This window comes from Pleurodeles waltl, chromosome 6 (genome assembly GCF_031143425.1).
Source record: "Pleurodeles waltl isolate 20211129_DDA chromosome 6, aPleWal1.hap1.20221129, whole genome shotgun sequence".
Classification (NCBI taxonomy): domain Eukaryota; kingdom Metazoa; phylum Chordata; class Amphibia; order Caudata; family Salamandridae; genus Pleurodeles; species Pleurodeles waltl.
The window spans coordinates 1356763224-1356781397 of NC_090445.1; positions in this window are offsets into that span (position 1 = coordinate 1356763224).

Below are 18174 nucleotides of genomic sequence, written 5' to 3' on the forward strand. Positions count from 1 at the left end.
TATATTTGGCATGCTATCGCCAAGGACGTCTGGGCCCTGGGGGTCCACCACAGACGGAGCTCCCACTGCCGTAAAAGATGGGAGGACATTGGCCGCTGGAGCAAGAAGATGGCAAAGGCCCAGCTGTGAATGGCCTCCTAACGTGGGAGTGGTGCCCATCGCACCATGACCCCCCTGATGTTCCGGATCCTGCCGTGGCCTATCCAGAGTTGGATGGGCGCTTGAGGACATAACAGCAGCCACAAAGGGGTGAGTACAGTCACATCCATCTGACTCTGCACGCATTACGAGGTGTCTGGGAGGGGGAGGTGGGCAGTGGGTTCTCCTGGGCTAGGGCAAGCCTTGTAGGCAACGACACTTTGTGAGGCAGGCTAAGTGGCACCCCAACCCCACCAGTAGTAAGAGCCATCTACACCTAGTCAGGCTCCTGTGACTTCCATGTGTGCAGCAATCGGGAATAGGCCACGTACCCCATGTCCCTGTGATAAATTAGGGAACTCTAAGTGCATGGCGTAGTGCAGGGGGCTGCTGTGTCTGTAGTGTCCGCCAACAGTAGCGGTGTTGTATGCACTGAACATGTCTTTCTACTTTCTTTCCCCCACCCTTTTTGTGGTCTCCCTGTTCTTGTGTGCATTAGCATCATCAGGCGGAGGAGCTGTGCCACCGGAGCAGGAGGGAGCTGCATCCCACATGGCCCTGGAGGGCTAGACTACGGAGTCAGAATTCATCAGTGAGACGGAGGGCGAGGGGAGCTCCTCGGCGGGAATTGGAGCAGAGACCAGCGACACCGACTCCTCCTCTGATGGGAGCTCCCTTGCGGTGGCGGGCCTCTCTGTGCCCTCCGCATCTACAGGTACAGCCGCCACCCTCCCACTAGTACCGCCCTCCCAGCAGCCCCTCAGCGGGTGCCCCGTGGCCGCTCACCCAGGAGGGTGGGCATCTCCTTCGCCCCAGGCACCTCAGGCCCTGCCCCAGTCAGCCCTGCTGCCCTCAGTGAGGAGGCCATTGACCTCCTCAGATCCCTCACTGTTGGGCAGTCTACCATTCTGAATGCCATCCAGGGTGTAGAGAGGCAGTTGCAACAGAAAAATGCATACCTAGAGGGCATTCATTCTGGCCAGGCAGCCCAACAGCGAGAATTTCAGACTCTGGCCTCTGCACTGATGGCAGCCATTGTCCCTGTGTCCAGCCTCCCCCTCCAACTTCCTCCACCCAGACCCAATCCCCAGTACCTCAGCCTATCCCAAGCATACCATCAGACAAGCTTGCACACACCTCAACACACAAGGGTAGCTCTGGCAAACATAAGCACCACACATCCCACAGGCACTCACACAAGCATCACACCTATGCACACATACCAACATCCACTGCCTCCACTGTGTCCCCCTCCTCCACATCTCCCTCCTCCCTCCCTGTCACGTCTCCACTCATACCTGCATGCACTACATCTTCATCCACTACCTCAATCACCAGCACGCCCATCACCACACACCGCTCACGTGCAGTCACCTCCTCCACTACCATTCACACATCCCCTGTGTCCTCTACCAGTGTGTCTGTGAGCCCTCCTCCCAAAGTACACAAACAAAGTCACACATCCACCCAACAGCCATCCACCTCACTACAGCCTCCAGCCCATGCACCTTCATCCAAAGTCAGCAAACGGACACCTCCTACAACCACTACCTCTTTCTCCACTCCCAAACCCCCTCCATCTACCTGTCCCAGTGTGTCTAAAAAACTTTTCCTGTCAAACCTTGACCTCTTCCCTTCACCTCCCCCACCCCTTCTGTCCCCTGGGGCCCGCCTTTCTAGGTCCCAACCCAGCACTTCAGCCACCACATCACCGGGCACAGTGGTGCCAACAGTAACCGGCTTCTGGAGTGCGCCAAGCAGCAGGGCTGCCAGTGTCCCAAGGAGCGAGGCCAAGGACATTCCTCCACCTCCAGTTGACTTAAATGTAATAGGTATGTTACTCAAATCTCAGGTCATTACAAAGGATAGCATGTGAACCTGTCACATAAGGGAAAGCTGCTAACCCCAATGTGTACATGGCCCTAGCCAAATGTCACTGTCATCCATTAGAGGCAGATGTCACAATACAACCTATAACATTGTACCCCTCACATCAACAGGTGGAGCAGCCACTGGGACCACTGACACCACTAAAGAGACTGCCACAAATCCCATGGATGAATCCCTGAGTGAGGACACCACTCCTGGACATGTGGATGTTCAGGGCGGTTCTGGCCCATCCGGGCAACATAGTCAGATGACACCAGTGAGCCTCACACTGACTACATTGACGCCTCCCAGCCCTGTGGCCTCAACATGTCAGGCAGCCAGTTGCTTCCAAACCTGTGTCCTAAGAGCAGCCACTAGCATCTTATGCCACCAGAACAGATTCCATAGACACAGCAAGCCAACTCCGACAATGAAGGGCCTGGAGCCAGTGGCATGATGAAGAGACCTAGGTAAAAAAATTAGAATACGGGAAGTTAATGCATGAAAAATCATACATATGATCCATACCACATCACAAAGTACTGTAGATACACTCACATTGCAATGAGACTGACACAATCAAGGAAGATCATTAAAAGGTAGTTAAATGTCCTAGTCTGACTGAGGCAGCAAAGCTTGGCTGTATACTGCATAGCATCAGATGCCCTGTCTTTAGTGAGAATTTACCCCTCTCAACACATCCTGGTGCCTACACTTTCCAAGACAGTTACAGAAATCACATGACATACTTAGACTCAAGTGAGGTAGAGACTGATGAGATCTGCCTGCGAGTCTTCACCTTCCTCTTCATCACTGTCCTCCTCACTTGGAATTTAGGGGGCTCGCCCGGTGGCACTTCTAGCTCTCTCTCATCTGATATATTTGGGATACTCCTCCGCAGGACAAGGTTGTGGAGCATGCAGCAGGCCACAATGATCTTACAAACTATTTTGAGTGAGTAGAGGAGGGCTCCACCTATCTTGTCCACACACTGAAATCTGGATTTAAGGAGCTCAAAAGCCAGTCTCACAACATGCCCTATTCTTCCATGGGCATTGTTGAAGCTGACTTCCCCTTGCCTAGCTGCGTTCCTCACTGGTGTCAACAACAATGGATGGTTTGGATATGCAGAGTCCCCTGTACGGGAATGCAATATATGTGCAACTATGAGTCCCTCTCATTATTTTTATTGAAACAGACATTGCATTTAAAAAGGACTTGACATATATGGGACTTAGCAACAAGTCAGGCCCTCTCTGGTTACAGTTGTGACATCAGCTGTAGAACTGTGCTGTTCTGCATGATGAAGGCATCATTAACATAACCCAGATAACAGGCACAGATCTGTTAAATGCAGAGGTCTGCCAAACAAACAACCTGGACATTGATGGAATGGAAATTCTTCCTGTTCCAATTGCCATGTGGAGGAACAAAGGCTCCATATGTACCACCAATAGCTGCCACCACATGTGGAATGTTTGTCAAACCATAGAAGTCAGCCTTAACATGGGCAAAATCCTCACATTGAGAAAATCGGATGTAGCTCTCCAGATGTTTCAACATTGCTGAGAGTACATCCTTCAATACTAGACTGAACGTAGGATGCCATCATACCAACAGATAAAGCCACTGTATTCTGGAAGGACCCTTTGGTCAGGAAGTGAAACACTGCCATGACTTGTGTGATGGGCGGTATGCTATTCGGATGACTAATGGCAGGCATCAGATTTGACTCCAGTTCATAACAGACATCCATGATTGTTTGCCTATTCAGGTGGTAGATCTGGATGAGTGTCTGTCTTCCATGGCCTCAAGATCTGCCAGTGGATGATACAAAGGAGGATGTCTGTTCCTTCCCCTCCCTGGGCTAATATGTGGGCCAAAAAACTGAGAATAGGCATCATTCAATGTGTCCCTTGGAACATATATATATGCATGTCATTCACAAACAGTGGCGAGGCATGTCAGAGGTTGATGACATGATACACAGTGCACATCACCACTGCCAATCACACAGAAGTAATATGTTTCCCCCTTGCATTTCCACAACTGTGTACACATCATCTACCTGGACAGCAACTATTTTTGCATGAGACTTGCCACTCGAACTGTGAGATGATGTCACATAACATAATTTGTGCGGGGTGCCGTGTCCCAGAGCAAGTAGCCATATGTGCGTAGCATATGCCCAAAAGGATGTAAAAGTGGAAGGATCTATATGACAGGACAAGACCAGCAATTACCACTAGCATTAAAAAATGTTGTACTTGAGACACATTTTGTTTGGCCATAAACCACGTTATGTATCTAAAATGGAGGATGCCTGACGTACTCCACTAGACATTATGAACTACCCTCGACCGCCAGCGGAAGTTGTCATGGCGGTAGGTGGATGCTACTGAGGAGGATGCTACCATAGGCTAATGTTGTTGACAGTGGTGGTCTTGGGCCAACGGCTGTGTCCACTGGTGGTGACGGCCACGGATGTGGCAGCCGTGACCACTATGTTCTCCAACATCCCTCATTTGACTCCTGACACTGCTGCCAGCAAGACCTCCATGACCTGAACTGCTGTGTACCACCTCTGGGAGCAATCATGCCACGTTCAGCAGGTGATAGGGCCCCAGCGTTCTCCCTGAAGGAGCTTAAGAAGCTAGTGGAGGAGTCCTGAGCCCGGTATGGACAGCTTTAAGGTGCACCAGAGGAGCAGGTAACTGCCTCATGTACACTATTTTACACTGTACTTCACCATATTTCTACTCCTCACAGGCTAGAATGAGGCCATGGTGACCAGTATGTATAGTCAGGACCATGGGGGTGCTGTTGGTGTGGCGTCAATGGGAGGCCAATTGTGCATGTAACTTGAATCAGTGCCAGATGTTGAGGCATTTGACTTTTGTGTGTGTCCCATGTTGTTGCTTATGTGGGATGCACTAAACTAGTTGAGGGGACTCCTCAACCATGCCCAAACAACACTTGACTCATCTATATCGACAATGTGAGAGCACGTGAACATCCATGACAGCATGGGCAACGTGGGCATGGTGTATGTGTGAGGTGTGTGTAAATTGAGCCATGTGTATGTTGCCACTGAGCTTCAGACCACATCTGGCCGTGCTGATCTGTTAAAGGCATATCTGGACTCACTCTGACCTTCCGGTTGCCACATGCACATCACACGGTACATTGCTGTTGGCTACAAGATGTTCTGTCATGCATGGAATTGATGGGAATTGATTTTCATGCAGGTTCTGTCTGCTGATCCTGCAGAGACCAGTGTCTGTCAACTGTATCTCACTGTATGGGTCTAAGTCTAGGCTTGGGTGGAGTCATTTTGACTATGCAGCTGTGACACTGTGTCCATTACCTGTCTTGCAGGACATCCTGTCATGTGGACCACTCTACTCTCTGTGCTAAGATGCAGCTTCCTGAGGTTCTTTCACTGACAAGTATGTAAATGGTGTTGAATAGAGAGGCAAAGCTCTGAGATCAAAGTACACTATGCATCACTGTCAATGTGCGTTTCTGATGCTTGACAGGTCCCTTACTTCCGCAGCCCTGTTGTCATCATTACACAGGTCAAATTTGTCCTGTGCAGGCTTATAGCATATGTCAGTCTCACAGTGCAGGCAGTGTGATGAATCCTATGAACCCATGATATCTGGCTTGATTGTTGTGTTACATGGCTGACAATGAACAAAGCATGCCTCTGTTTGTTGGATGCCATCACTGTAGGATGGACGTATATTTCCAGAAGCATTTTTTGTGCCATAGGTAGATGATACATTGCCCCACCCCCTGAGGTGGAATGAGTATGCATTTGTGAGTCCACATGACTCTCCAAACTCTTGTTCGGTTCCCCCACTGAGCCAGCATGTTTTGACTAAGAAGCCTGTTTGCAGGCTTTTTACGGTGTCCCTGGGCAGCAGCGAGGGGAATTTTCCAGGACTTCAGTCAGGAGCGGACGTCAGCTGCCTGACCTCCCGTTTGGGTGGAAAATCTCTTTCTAGCAGTTGAACAGGAGTCATCAACTTGCAGGCATAAGAAAGATAAAGCGGAGTGATAGGCCCTACGGTGATGAAAGTTTGACTTTTATTCTTTGCTTTGATGTTATGCTATCATATAATCACATGTATTTGCTGTGTACATGGCAATTGAGAAGTACTTGATAGCAAACCAGGACCACAAATGGCTGTGTGCAGTGAACAATCATGTGCTATTTCTAGTTGGAATGGGTGTTATTTCTGACCCACAGATCACTTCCCCTGAATGTCACAGACAAGAGGTAAGTGGGTGAAGGATCACTGTCCTTTGCTCTGTGTCTGGGCATCTGTGTATGCAAATATCTGCCACCCAGAAGCAAGTGATCTTCAGTGTATGATTGATGCTGCTGCCTCACTGCAGTCTGTGACAAGTTTGTGCTCAGCATAGATGTGGCATGGCTTCTATGGCTAAAGGCCTGCAGATGTAGCAAACACTTTTTCTTGGTAAGTGGAGAATGTCCATTGACAAGTATTATGTCCCATGACTGTAGCCAGCATGCCATATTGCCGATATGTCAGAATGTGTCCTTTTCTCTTAGGGATGCATTCCTTTCTGCAATGTCATTCATGTTCTACCTGTGTTGATGGGATAATGTATGTAGTCACACATGTATGTGCATGGATAACAGTCAATGAATTGGTACAATTACAAAGGTGGTCAATTGCATGCTGTGCCATAGACAGGAGTGTCCCACCTTTGGTTATCATCTGATTGTTGCCTTCTTGCATGACAGTATGTCATTTGGCATGTAGGACTACAGTTACACTGAGGGACATGGCAGGTAGGCCAAGATTGTGGAACAACTCTGTGTTTTCCATGCCCTTGATGTGACATCATGTTGATTAGTGCACTTCACCTGTGTAGTGATTGGGGGTTGTGCCATGACTTTAGGCATGCGTCATGGAGGGACTTGCAGTGATGTTGATATCACATGTCTTTTGGTTCAGGCATTTATCCACAGACAGACAGCAGGCTTGCCATTTCTGACATGTGGTTAATGATGTGGCTTCACATTGGACAACAGGTTGGGGTCCTTCTATTGGTCATTGCAGGTTCTGTGACTCTCCAACATGTAAGGAACAGATGATGGCTACAGACACACTCAGGTGATACCATTGTGATTGGTGTCAGACATTAGTGGTGGCTATCCTGTGACTTTCTGATTCATTGTTGTGTGTTTATTCAATACATCTTTCCCTGGCATATCAGACCTGATGTCAATGTTAGTCCTTTGAATGCCATTTGTGAGGCCTATCTGGGTGACCTTGCTACTACCTCCTTGACTCAGTTGGGACAGGTGTAACTTATTGAGCTGTACATTGTTGGATTGTGTCCATTGTGACATGGGTATTTCCATGTCCCCTCCTCCAGAATATTGCTGATAGGAATCTGAGTTACCTGGTTTTCATTGGAATCATCTCTAATTTTTAGTACATCAGGTAAGTGAAAGATAGATGTAAGCATTTGTGAGCAGTTAACAGTGGGACATCATTGTTGGCTACAAATTGACTGGGGTCTGCTGCATGTGGCACATGTGGAGGATGGAGATGTCACCTAGTTATAGTAATGTTTTTGTGCTAGCTAGACTTCATCCATTCAGTTGTAGTTGCCTGAGATCCTGATTTTCTAGTGGGTAACTTTGGTAAGTCCAGATGGCATGCATGCATATATGATGGCATGCATGCATATATGATGGCACATTAATTTGCCACTTAGTTGAAGATTTTGCTGGGGGCTAACTGCTATGATGGTATTGGCTGTCACTCAAAACTGTGGTTGAAGGGCAGCCATGTCCTTGTTATGTTTCTCTTTGTATTTGCAAGATCAGCACAGGCAGGTGAAGGAGACGGGCCATGCCAGGTTGGGAACCATCTGGTAATGGGACCTCGGGGCAAGATATAACCAAAACATAGGGACCCAGTGGCCTGGATGGCTAGGGGAGTGCCATGTAGGAGACCGGTATCACATCATCATCTTTGGAGCCCTCCTCCAGTGGCCACTCCCTAGTGGTGGCAGAACCATTGGGGACCCCCCTTACCATCCTTGTCCACCACCCCTGTTCAATCACCTTCCTCTCTGTTGCTCCCCACCCAATTGGCTGTGCCCACTCACCCAAGAGGGTGAACATCTTCTTTGCCACAGGCACCTCTGCCCCAGCCCCTGTGACCCCTGCTGCCCCAGGTGAGAAGGCTATTGGCATCCTGAGGACGATCTCTGCGGGTCAGTCAGCCATTGTCAATGCCATCCAGGGACTGGTGACACAACTCCAAAAGACAAATGCATTCCTGGAGGGCATTCACAGTGCAATGGCTGGCCTACAGAGATCTTTTCAGGCTGTGGTCTCCACACTGACGGCAACCAGTCACCCTTAGCTTCCCCCTCAAACTCTTGCTTCCAAGTCCAAATTCCCTCTTCCCAGACCTACCCAAAGCACACAAACAGACCCTCAAGCATCCACTTCAACATCCAAGGGTAGCTCAGACAAACACAAGCACCCACAAGACACACCACTGGCATGCACACAAGCAACATACACCTGCACACACAGCAAAGTTAACTACCTGCCCTGACACCCACGCTGTCCCTAGCATCACGGACATCACACCTGCAGACACTATACCAACATTCACAGATCTAGCCACCACACCAATCCTACCCACAGACAGCACCACAACAGACCCTCAGACATCCACCCCATTCACCACACCTTCAGACATCACAGCTACTGACACTCCTATATGCAGCACATCCATCATACCTTCAGTCACCACCCCAATAGACACTCACCCAGCTACCACGGCATCCCCGAACACCTCCACCCCCCTCAGTCCTATAGACATAAACACCCTCACTCACCCACCCAACAGATACCCACCACCCACAAGCATACCTCCCACACACATGCACCCACGACACATCAGACAACCACTCCCTCACCCTCCACTCCCAAACCCCCTTCTGATGACCATCCCCGTGGGTCTCAAAAGTGTTCCTTTCATGTGTTGACCATTCCCCAATCCTCTTCCCCACAATGAGACCCCTAAATGCTCTGTTTCCCTCCCCAGGCCCGCCCCTTCTACCTCCAAGGCCTCCTCTACCCCCGTAAGTATCCATGCCCCTCCCCCCACCTATCTCAAGAGAACCCAACCCCCCCAAGCCTTGACCCAAACACGCCTCCCAAGCCCAAACTCAAAGAACCCCCTCCCAAGCCAAAGAACAAACCACCCCTCCCCCCCATAATCCATGAGGTACATGCCTGCCCCTTTGATGTCCCTACCTGTGGAGGTTAAATGGCAGTTAGCAGTCAAGTCTGGGGCAACAACATGTGCACTATTTCTATTTGGACTGGCCTATGGCTTTGGATATGTTCATATTTGTTCTAACTTTAATAAATAATTGGACCAACGAGTTGTTGGTTTTTGACATTACATATTTGTCCAGCATTTCTTTTCTTAGGGCATATTTGAAAGTGGCTGACATTGTTTGTGTGTGACTATTTGAGCATAAGTGGTGCTTGTGCTACCTATTTTGTCTGGGCAGCATGTGAGGTTGTGTGCAGTACATTTGTCTCCAAGTGATGGGTGTGTGTTGTGGCCATATGTATGTTCGGGACATGTTATTGTCATCGTGTTGAGTGGTGTTTGTGTTGACTTGTATTTGTTGCAGTATTGTGTGGCTTTGTGTGTGTTGACTGTGTGCGTGTGTGGTGAAGGGTATGTGAGATACGTTGTGATGTGTGTTTGCTGGGTCTGTCGAATGTTGAGTTGTATGGTGTGTGATTGTGTGTGTTCATTCTTTGTTGGTGGTACGTTGTGTTGTATGTGTGAATTGTAAATATGTAGAGTCTATTGTGGGTGCTTAGCAATGCATTGATGGTGTTGCAGTTGTGGTGTTTTAGCATCGTTTTTTGGTGTTGTGTGTTGTTGTGTGTGCCTGTGACAGGGCTGTGTTTCTGAATGTAGGTGTGTGTTTTTGACATGTGTGTATATGTGTGATGGCTGTTGTGTGTGCACTATGTTTGTGCATGTGTGTATGTGGCTGCCTGTGAGAGTGCGTATCAGTGTCAGGTTACGTGTGTGTGTCGCCCTCACCACCGGTTCCCGATTGGTATGATGTGTGTGCGTACCAACTTTGGCAATTTACAACAGTGACAAGTAAGTGTGTGTACTCATGGTTGCTGTTGTTGTCTTCGGCATTGATTCCGGTGTCTCTGGGTGAGTAGGAGCAGCAGGAAGACATGTAGTTCAAGTTCCATGGCAGCTCAAGACGAATATCGCTTCCTGCAGGTGAGTGTCTCATTTTATGCAGTTGGTTTCTGCCAGAGATTCCATGATGGTGCGACCGAGGCGGAAACGTTGGTGTGCAACCTCGTAATCTGTCCAGCGGAAACATGGTCTCCGCCAGCCTGCAAGTGGCTACCATCGTTCGTGGAGGCAAGACCACAGTGGCGGTGCCGGCGGTGCTTTATCTGTATTCTGTTGTGAATTCCGCCATGGTCATAATATGGTGGTCTTCTCCGCCAGCCCGTTGGGGGTGCGACCACCACCACCAACACGGCAGTCCTGGTACCGCCAAACTTGTAATGAGGGCCTAGCTTTCCCCACGGTCTCCAAGGCTTGACTAACATATGACAACCATAGAACATTAATGCCCTTTTCACAACTTAAACAATTGCTGATAACACATTGGTTACAGATTAAATCTTCTTGAAAAAGAGGCCCAAGTCCTTATGATATAGATAACTTGATCAAGAGGGAAGAAGACTCAAAAGATGACGGAGACAATGATTCTTTTCCAACTGTACTGTAGTGAATCCTACTTCGTTTTAATGGGATAACAGGAGTTAGCTTAGCCTTTGGCTTGCAGACTCGTGCCCCCGTCACCTAGTGACTTTTAACCTACTTAGCTTGCTCTGTCTTAGCACATTTAATAATTTATTTCTTCTAAGATGGCTGCCTTGTTTAGAGTTAGGCCACTTGTTATGGGTTATATTATCAGTGTCACCGCGCTAAGGCATCAAGATCTAGCACCAAAGACAAACAAACAGTAGGCCTTCACACTTAGGGGTTTTCCCTCTATATACATTCGAGGGATAATTGCCGTCCCAAGCATGTCTGTTATCTATTGTTTGGGAACACACCTACGTCAGGGGTCCTTGAAGATCTGTATAAATATATCGCACTTTAGACAGATAATCAGAGGGATTCCGAACAGAGGGCATCATCACCATCGCTGATATCGATGCTGTAGTCGTCTTGACGCTGACCCAGTCTTCGTGTCCCTACGGAGTCTGAGATAGAGACCTCATTCCAAGGTAACGAGGGTTTGGGGCTCCTTTCATGGACATGGCATTGGCAGATTAGGTTTAACAAACCCAGCTCTCCTTTAGGTAGGAGGTTAGGTCTTGCGCACTAGGGTATTAGGGCATATTACATTCCGTATGTCTTTTTCATGCATTGCAAAATGGTGGGGGTCTTTGTAATAATGACTCGTCTTCACAATTCTGTTACTTGCATTATTCATTATCCTAATCATTGCAGCCCATGCAACTTAACGCAAATTGCAGTTATGTTGAATAAAAACTATTGAAACCTACAAACAAAAGTACTGTCATCCTTTAACCAGCAGTCTTGCCCAGAGCAAGAGTCCAAACTACGACATGGTGCCACCAACGATGGTGTTTAGGCACTAATTTACGGATACCCCGACTATCACTGTCTCACAGACAACAGGTACCCTGAGTACCATTATACGGAGACGTCTGTGGTCTTTGGGAAAATCCTCCTCAGCTGAAAAGGTAACACCTGATTACGCTGTAGGTTGTTTGAGCTCGAACTCATAAAAGGACTTTACTCCCCATTTTTTGGCGTTCCGTTTTTCTAAACAAAGATGGCTAACGCCATTGACATTCCTGAAAATGCTAGATAAGCACTAACACAACATTTATTAATGCATGGCCTTACAGATGAGGGCGGGATGTTACTCTTATTATAGAAGCTACTGAAGCATACCAAACAGAAACATTTTACTGCTGGGCCACCTTTCCTGAGGTGGACCAAACAACACATACTTTCCACACATATGAAATTGCGAACGTACCTCAGCGGTACAGAGCATACCAGTATCATGAAATATCGCTCACATACCAAGAGCATCAGAACTGTTTTGAAGGCGCCCTACCACATGTACTACAAAGAGTGAGGTTAGGTCCCTTAAGTAACAACAGACCTACATGGCCTATGTTTGCCACGTACACACCCCACCCAGGCATATAGAATATACCACTAGCAGATCTGCGAGATTTATATAATGAATTAGTGACATTATATAGACGATTAGTTCAGTTCGTAATGCGAACATTGAACACAACACCAGCGCGTCCAGCACCGCCAGCACCTGGTGGTTATCAATTGGCAACTGGGATTAATCCGCAAACAGTCCAAACTATTATGGGTAAGGTACCCGCGGAATGGGAAAAAATACCATTTTGGATTGCCCAGAAAACTAATCAGCTGGAAGCTGTGTATCCCCATACGGGACCACAGGAAAAACAAAGACTTCTCACAATGTGCTTGCCTTTTGGGATGGTTCCCTCAGTGGATGACTGCTCCATATGGGGTACAGTCTTCGCTGCTATATACACTACCACACATGGTACCCCGACACTTGCCAATTTACCGGAAGTGTTAAAACAAATACAAAATGAGCATGGGGCAGCACCAGCCCTGGATTTGGGGATGAAACTAATGCGTAATTTTGACGCCGTATCCTCAATAATACTGAGTAACATTAAAAAAGAAGAAAAGATTCCTCAGCAAAAGCCACAGTTTAAAAAGAAGAAGGTGGCAGCACTGACAGCTAAGAATACCAGTATACCTGAGAACACTGTTGAGGAACAAGACGTGGGCAGTGACCCTGTTAGACAGCGCGGCAGAGGTCACAATATGTCGCCAGAATCTGAAAGATCATTTGTATGCGACAGCAACTAGCGATGTCATCGCAGTTGAAACTGCGGATGGCTGCGTACTCCCCCCAATAGGGTTTATGATTTAAAAATTCAGATTGAGGGAGACGTGGAGCACGTTATTAGTGTGACCTTTTGGGATGAACTTACTAGTAGTATCCTATTGGCCGAAAGAAACTGGCCACCTGAACACGTCCGCAAGCTCCTGCATGGGGAAGATGTCATTTTGCCTTCTTTCTCCGATCTTGTTCCAGAAGCAGACAAAGAAGCCTATGCTTCTGAATGGGCTTTAGCCCAAGCACCTGTGTTATACCGCAATCATGTAGGTTGGGACAAGGAGTCGCCTTGTCATGTTATTCCCGTTAGGTCAACACCCCAACCTCAGCCACAATATCCTGTTAAACATGAAGCAAAAGCTCTGGTGAAGGAAATACTCGCCCAATTTGAGTACCAGGGAGTAATTGAGCCCTGTACATCTGCAATGAATAATCCATTATTCGCCGTTGCAAAGCCAGACCATTCATATAGGATAGTAATTGATTATAGACACTTAAATAGTCATACACGTACATATCCTATACAGTATTCACACAGCACAGCACTAATAAATAATATAGTGCGTAAAAAATATAAAACAACATTAGACATCTATAATAGAGTCTTCTGCCAGAATTTAGCACTTGAAAGTCGGGACCTGAGCGCGTTCTCATTTGGCTCGCAGAAACACTTTTGTCGTGTACCTCAAGGCTATAAGAATAGCCCAGGGCTATTTTCAGCCCGTGTAACGTCGATACTACACAATATCGATTCCGAGGCGTTATCCTATGTGGATGACATATATCTCACAGACGACGTCCTCGACATTCATCTTGCGAGGGTCGATCGGATCATTTTGGGATTTGCAGATCTCGGTTACAAATTAAATTTTAAGAAAAGCAAGATAGCCTTTCTTAGTGTATTATTCCTGGGATATGAGCTATCAAACGAGGGAAAGAGCCTGGCCCCGCACTTTCTAGAAAAATGTGCTCAACTGCACCCTCCTAACTCGCTGAAGCAACTCCAGTCATTACTAGGTTTCTTTAATTTTGGCAGAACATACATTCCAGATTATGCACAACGGATCAAGCCACTTTGTGACTTGGTTCAGCCCAAATTTTCTAGCAGGCACTGGACAATTGAACACACGCACATCCTTAGGGAAATGCAACAGGACATGCTAGAAGCTAAACACTTGCACACCTGTGACAATAAAAAGAATTTGGTCATCAGAATAATAGCTGGTGCCATTGGATTTACTTATGTCACATTTAATCAGGATGACACAGTACCCATAGCATTTAAATCACATTTATACTCCAATGCTGAACAGCGTTTTGCACCTACAGAAAAGATTCTGATGGCAGTTCAGATGGCCGCCATAAAAGAGAGGCCACTTGCCCAGGGGAAACGTACAGTATTATTGTTGTCTCCCCGGTGCCGGCCTTAGAGGCTGTCACCAAAGCAAGGGTTCCTAACGCTAGAGCATTACATCCACGTTGGATTCAATGGGCAACGTCTCTGACCGCCACTGATGTTGATTACATTTTTGATCCAAAACTTCAGACACAAGAAGTTCTTCAGTACGAACAAGAGTACCCCGCTCCTCTAAATATCTTGCCATTAGACAACTACCATACTGTCATATATACTGATGGTTCAGCACAACAGGCTGCAGGTACTAAACATCAATACTCTGCAGCTTGCGCAGCCGTGAGCGGAGTAAGGGAAGATGGAGTTTTCCACCCTTGCAATACCTACACGCAGACCTTAGGGGACTGCACAGCCCAGTTGGCTGAGCTTAAAGCTCTTATTCTAGCTCTCGAACATACTGAGCCATGCTGCCAGACTTTAATAGTCTGTGACTCTTATTACTGCGTCCAGTCATACAATGACTATCTCAATCATTGGAAACTGAACGGGTTTAGAGATTCTACAGGGAACACCATTAAACACAAAATACTGTGGGGGAGGGGGGCTGTTCTTAAGGATAAGCTGCCGTGTGTCCATGTAGTACATACATTGGGACACAACCGTGTAGGAGTACACGTTGCCGGTAATACTTTGGCTGATGAAGCGGCCAAAGCAGCAGTAGCTACGGCTTCTGTGGCTGCAGTGACTCGTTCTCAGACGAGATTGGATAATGAAATATTGATTGCCGTTAAAGCTTCGGCTTCAGGCAAGTCCCTTCCTAAAGGATACCCTATGAACTATACTTACCATATCAGTGCGCAGAATGTTGCTTACACAACAATTCCTGGGGTTGGAGATCGAGTGATTCCCAATGAAGACAAGAGATTAGATCTAATTAAAGCAGCACATGAGGGTGTTACTTCTGCACATGCTGGTGTACATGCCACAATAACACTTCTACAGAAACGTTTTGGGTGGCCTGGTCTATGCAGACGAGCAAAGCAGTATGTCCTTTGCTGTGACATTTGCCAGAGGATTAAGGGTTCTAATATCAAATGTCCGCCGCAGACATCCCTCTTAGTGTGCAACAAGCCACTACAGTGTGTGTACCTGGACCATTGTGACCCCTTACAGCCTGATGGTGCATACAATTACATTTTTGTCGCTGTAGATTCTTGTTCTAGATTCCTGTGGGTATGGCCACAGCAGTCGGCTGACGCCCGGACTGTTTTAAAAGACTTGCTGATCTTTACCGGTACATATGCGGTTGCAGCATTCCATTCGGACCAGGGCCCTGCATTTGGCTCTAAGGCATTAAGGTACACCATGGGGACGATGGGTGTTGAACTCCATTACTCCTCACCATACCATCCCGAGGGAAATTCAGACGTGGAGAGGCGGAATCGTGATCTAAGGCAGTCCTTAACAGCTCGAGTATTAGGTTCAGGCCGCAGTTGGTTACATCACCTATATGGGATCCAGAGAGCACTGAATAATCTGCCAAGACGGTCCTTGGGGGGACGCACTCCATATGAGGTTCTCTTTGGGATACCTATGTATGTCCCAGATCTTGATGCCCCTGGTATGGTGGCAGCAGAAACACCATTTGACATAAATGAACGTCTCACTGTTTTACAGGAGCTTCAGCAATTTCGTGATGATAAATCATCTGCAAGTGCTGCCACTTTAGGAATAAGGGACTTAGCAAAAACTTCGACTGGCTGGATTCCTAAAGTTGGGGATCTGGTTTGTGAGAAGATCGCAGTGAAGAAAGAATTTGGTCCATCATACAGAGCACCTGTACCGGTCTTGGGAATAAAAGGCACCAGGACTGTCATCTTACCACCACTGTCTGGTTCTAAAACGAACAGATTCATCTCCATTGATGACATCAAACTACACCATGGTAGACCAGGAGGTCCCCTCTCACTACCCAACAGGACATACATCTACATAGTAGGATGAACATCACTACTACAGACTATGCAACAATGTCAACTGCCGTTCCAGATACCTCCTTGACCATGGGGATGGCAGAAAATGAACTTTTGTTGGTTCCAGTCACTTCTTCAGTGACCATGCCAGTTCAAGATCTAGCTGTATTTTACACAAACACATCACAGACTAACGACCCTGTCTATCAAGAGCCCTCACGTGAAGTGGACCAAAGTACGGATGGTGTACCGGCTCCCGTGTTTGCAGAGACTGCCTCTGGCTCTTCCGTTGACATTGATGACTTTTCTTCAGACTCATCCACTACTGTGATTGACGATGTTTCAAAAAGCAGTAAGCTGTATCAATGGCTTGAAAAGAACTATTTGAGATACCCATGGAACTACTTATGGTTCTGTTTGACATTTTTTGCATTATTTTTATGGATTGTTTTTTTGACTGTTTTCCTGTTACTTATAAATGGTAATTATATTCCTGATCGCTCCTCTGTGGAGCCTGTTGATGAAGTTTTAACACCACATCATTCTTCACATAAGGTCCGGAGAGATTTGTCCCTGTAAATATTACCCCAATACCGATTTCTGATGGGATTGTGTGGGACAAAGTTCCATTCGATATATACGGGCCTATTGAAATTATTCAAATACCATGTGTTCAAAATTTCGATGACCGATGTAATTACACCTGATGTTGTCTCTGATGATTGGGATGTCCAAACAGTTGATTCCATGCTAACTGAGAAGAAGGACTATTCCGCTTTTGAGAGTGATGATGTATATGAATATACAATGAATTATGGGGAAATGTTCTGCTATAACAATTGGGGATATTACTACCTACACCGTGCCACTAGATATAGGTCAGTATTAAACTACACACAGTGGGACCACTGTTCTACACCACCGGAGGGGAGCCCAAAGTACTATAGTGATACATTTACATACTTTTCTGGGCATGATACAAAAAAAGCAGAGTCATATTATTTTAAAATACCTCTGGCACAAATTAGGAAAATTTTGCTAACTGATTCAAAACTGATTTACTCAGATCGTTTTGTTTCCCGGCTCGCAGTTGAAGGTTATGAATGCTGGAAGAGCACTATTGATTTGAAAAGTGTATGGGGAACAGAAGATTGGCAGATACAGGGTAGGGAGGCTTTAATCCGAGCATGCCTGATTCCTGTACAAATGATTTTCTTAAATGACACAATTCAGCAGACATCTTGTCTGGGGTTAGCAAAAATTAACCACTTGAATATGCCCAGTATCCCCACCCCGGCAAAGTTCAAAGATTGGCAATACTTCCTCAATATCACTGAGGACAAGCTAGATGCAATGGTTAAGGCTGGTACTTATAATTCTTCACTTTCCTGTCCCGGTGGGTGGTTAATATGGCCCACTAACATAAATGAGTGGCAAGCGAGTTTTTTAACTCGTCAGGGGGTTTTTCAATTAACAGGCCAGACCCTCGCTTTATATCTGGTCAACATACAGGTATAGTTATGACATACAGTGTGGGTAAGCTGTGCCAGCAATAGGTACAGACCAACACATTAGCTGCAGTTAAAAAACATCTGAATACTCTTTCTTAAGATATAGACTTGCAGGATTTTCTGCAGGGTCCTAGGAAACAGCGTTCGAAAAGGTTTTTATATGCTATGTACAATGAAATTTGGAAACTTTCCCAAATTGAGGCTGCTGCACGTTTAAGGCAATTGGATAGAGAAAATTTAGAAAAAGCATTAGCTGTTGTCGATG